Below are 4516 nucleotides of genomic sequence, written 5' to 3' on the forward strand. Positions count from 1 at the left end.
AAATTTTGATAGGACAAGACATTTTTCGAATAAAACAGTTGTATATTACGATACCCTGCATAACGATACCCTTCTACCCTGATATATATATATATATATATATATATATATATATCAGGCTACAAATATTGCATATATTAAATATATATATATATATATATATATATATATATATATATATATACAGTACAGGCCAAAAGTTTCCGGACACTTGAAAAAAATCTCATTTTCTGAGTTTTTAGCTATATTTTTCATATAAAAATAATTTTATTCAAGTTGGTTTTGTACATTCTACGTAGTATTAATATTTAGTGACTGATTTGTAACCAATTAGTGAGAAATAGTAGACTAATTAGTAATGAAAATGTTAAAATGTCACTGCAGTCGATTTTCCTGAATATGACCACCCTTTGTTTTGATCACTGCAGCGCATATTTTTGGTAATCTTTCGACGAGTTTTTGCAATGTTTGCGCAGGTATGTTCTTCCAGGACTCGTTAAGGCAATTCCACAGGGCAGGGAGGCTGCTTGGATGCAAATCAGTCAGACAAATGCACTACAGTTCTGTTGGATTAAGATCCATAATTTGAAGTATTTTTTCATCTTGTTTTCGCTTCAAATAATTGGCACAGAGTCGGGAAGTGTGTTTAGGGTCATTATCTTGTTGAAAAATAAATTTTGGACCAATTAAATTGAAACCAGATGGAATGGCGTGGCGCTCAAGTATGCTATGATACTCTTCTTTCTTTAAAGTTCCATGTATTTTCACAAGCGATCCGACTCCATTGAATCCAAAACAACCCCAAGCCATCACTGAACCACCACCGTGCTTTACCTTTGTCGAAATACACTTAGAATTGAGTCTTTCATTACCCTTCCTACGTCGATGACTTCCGAAAAGTTCGAATTTTGACTCATCCGTCCATAAAACTGATTTCCATTGATTGATGGTCCAATTTAAGTGGGTTTTGGCAAATTTCAATCTCTTTTGTTTATTTACTGCTCGCAGAAGTGGTTTTTTGAGTGGCCTGCACAATCGCCGGATCTTAATCCAATAGAGCTGTTGTGGGACGAGCTTAAATGCCGCGTGAAGGATTTGCATCCAACCAGCCTTGCTGCCCTGTGGAATTGCCTTAACGAGTCCTGGAAGAACATACCTGCGCAAACATTGCAAAAACTTGTCAAAAGATTACCAAAAATATGCGCTGCAGCGATCAAAGCAAAGGGTGGTCATATTCAGGAAAATCGACTGTGACATTTTAACATTTTCATTGCTAATTAGTCCGTCATTTCTCACAAATTGGTTACAAATCAGTCACTAAATATTAATACTACGTAGAATGTACAAAACTAACTTGAATAAAATTATTTTTATACGAAAAATATAGCTAAAAACTCAGAAAATGAGATTTTTCATGTGTCCGGAAACTTTTGGCCTGTACTGTATATATATATATATATATATATATATATATATAATATATATATATATATATAAAGCTACAAGTATTGCATATATTAAATATATATATATACAGTAGGCCCTCGCTTTACACGGCACTCTGGGTACACGGTTCCCATACTACACGGAGCTAAAAATCCGACATCCCTCCGACTACACGGACTTCTTATTACACGGTATTTGGTCAACAGCCCATAAGTTCGTTGTGCAAAAGGGTATTGTTGTAAATTTTGTTATCGACTTTTATCTTTTAGACATGCCTGATTGTATAATAGCCGCCTAAGAACACGTTTGAGCTGATTACTGCGTCGCGCCAATTTTTGAATAAGGTGTCAATTTCGTCACGTCATTTACGTCATTTCGTCCGTATTTCTCCTACTTCAAGTTGTATTTCTTGGTCTCCATACAACGCGATAAAAATGGTGCGATTTGTACCAACTCTGAGTCTCTCATAACACGGTTCCCATACTGCACTATGTAAGGTTCCATAGAACGCACTACGAATTAGCCTGAATTGTATGTTAAATACGAGTTTCTTATAGCACGGTTCCTATACTGCACGGTACGCATTTGCCGCGTAAAGCGAGGGTTTACTGTATATATATATATACAGTAGGCCCTCGCTTTACACGGCACTCTGGATACACGGTTCCCATACTACACGGAGCTAAAAATCCGACATCCCTCCGACTACACGGACTTCTTATTACACGGTACAGTAAACCCTCGCTTTACGCGGCAAGTGCGTACCGTGCAGTATAGGAACCGTGCTATAAGAAACTCGTATTTAACATACAATTCAGGCTAATTCGTAGTGCGTTCTATGGAACCTTACATAGTGCAGTATGGGAACCGTGTTATGAGAGACTCAGAGTTGGTACAAATCGCACCATTTTTATCGCGTTGTATGGAGACCAAGAAATACAACTTGAAGTAGGAGAAATACGGACGAAATGACGTAAATGACGTGACGAAATTGACACCTTATTCAAAAATTGGCGCGACGCAGTAATCAGCTCAAACGTGTTCTTAGGCGGCTATTATACAATCAGGCATGTCTAAAAGATAAAAGTCGATAACAACCCAGTAAACACGCGATGTGATCTTCTATAATATCGACATCGTTATTATAATGCGGTTATCGAATCTACGCCACAAGAGGATTTTAAACTTGCGTGCGCTTGTGTGTGTTACAATACTCGCAAAGCTCGCATTGAGTTGTCTCACGAGACATATACACGCGCTGTCGGGGGTAATGACATCGTTGAATTTCATGTGAGATACATGTCGTGCGCTGGTGTGTGTTAGCACACATGCAAAGCATAATCAATGACGTCACACGGCGTGAAGCAAACGCGTCGTGCGCTGCGTTGTGTGCGTTGTGTGCATACAAAGAAAGCTTTACATCAGCGCGCCGTGGCCACTGGTGGAACCGACTGTTTCTTTGACGAAAGCTAAACTAACCGCGACAACCGCGTACAAAATGGCGCAAAATGTCACGAATTTATCATGCATCAAGTTATATTTTCTTTAGTATAATAATTACATTCGTTTAGTTAAGCAACTTGTTTATGATAATTGTAGAAAAATGACACCGTAAGTATATCATATATTATTTATATAGATATGTAATTACTTCACGATTTTGAATTCCATTTAGTGCATTATATCCTGGGATGAAGAAACGTTATTTTATGTCGATTTCTTTAGATGACAAAGGAGGTAACCAAATAGCATATCTTACAAAATCTGAGGACAATAATAAGGATCGTTTAGCAAGGTTAAAATAATTATTTTACTAAATTAAGACATTAACATATCCATGTGTTCGACATAACCTCACTTCTTAAATCTCTTAAATTAGTCGGTTGAGAAGCGGATCGAGAATGATTGTTTGAATATGTAAGTCACTACAAATATAATAGCTATACAATATATATAAACAGCAAACACGTATGCCATGTTCATATTTATTTCAGAAGTCGTACAAAATTGGAATGAAACGATGAACAATATACAGATCTTTAGACAGGCTCAAATAATGTATGTTTAGGAGCAACTTGAAGATAATGGAGATTTATCTTCTTAATATGTAAGTTGATTCATATATAGTTGCTGTATATATATTATTTGGTAACAAATACATTATATTTATAATTGTTTTAGAAAACCTCTAAAATTGGGAACAGTATGTCATATATGCATGAACTTGATTGATGTATTGATGTATAATGAACTGAAGATAGAATGAATTCAATCAGGTTAAAAAAAATGTATGTGCAAAAGCGACTCGAAGACGATTTAGATTTGTCTCCTGAATATGTAAGTTGCTACACATATGGAGTGGTATATATATTATTAGATTCAATAAAACACATTATGTTTCAAATTGTTTTAGAAAACTTCCAAGAAGTACATCATATATGAATATCCTGTATCCTCGCATTTGATGTATTGAACTGGCGATAGAATGAAATCAGTCAGTGTTAAAAATGTATGTGTAAAAGCGACTTTAAGATGATGGAGATTTGTACACTGAACATGTAGGTAGCTACACATATGGTAGCTGTATATATATATTATATTATATACAGTAAATCACATTATGTTTGAATTTGTTTTAGAAAACTTCCAAAATTTGGGGCAGTATGTCATATGTGCATAATCTGTATCCTGGCATTTGATGCAATGAACTGGCGATAGAATGAAATAATGAAAAATAGGCAGGCTGTTTGATGTATAAGGAAGTGGCGATAGAATACTTATGCAAACTTCACACTTCACGCCCCAAAAATAGAATTACGTTCATTAGATATACAACAATTTTCATTAAATATACTGTTATTAATATGTTAAGATTGAATAATTTGTAAAAAGTTTTCTAGTATAGTTCATGTTAAAATTTTATAATTTCAAAACTACAATTCTAATTTGTAATATTTAAATATTGTAAAATTTCTTATTATTCACGTAAATAAATGCTTATTCGTACAGAAAAGAATATTAATTGCATTACGTCATCACTTTCAGGTGCTATTACGTCATAACTGAGTCG

General features: G+C 34.8%; 1 long non-coding RNA gene across 2 annotated transcripts; it reads left to right on the forward strand.

Annotated features, from left to right (window-relative positions):
* The first annotated feature begins 3020 nt into the window (after window positions 1-3020).
* LOC113370623 lies at window positions 3021-4241 on the forward strand. Of its 2 annotated transcripts, XR_003366587.1 has the most exons (7): window positions 3021-3057; window positions 3122-3241; window positions 3326-3363; window positions 3441-3553; window positions 3628-3783; window positions 3860-4004; window positions 4086-4241. It is a non-coding gene; the product is annotated as an uncharacterized LOC113370623 (long non-coding RNA). The 2 variants fall into 2 exon arrangements; XR_003366586.1 differs by having other exon boundaries at window positions 3040-3057; window positions 3122-3363; window positions 4086-4240.
* The last annotated feature ends 275 nt before the right edge of the window (window positions 4242-4516 follow it).

Source organism: Ctenocephalides felis, unplaced genomic scaffold (genome assembly GCF_003426905.1).
Source record: "Ctenocephalides felis isolate EL2017-DRISC unplaced genomic scaffold, ASM342690v1 CF-g0.4_SCAFFOLD_01492, whole genome shotgun sequence".
In the NCBI taxonomy this organism is placed as follows: domain Eukaryota; kingdom Metazoa; phylum Arthropoda; class Insecta; order Siphonaptera; family Pulicidae; genus Ctenocephalides; species Ctenocephalides felis.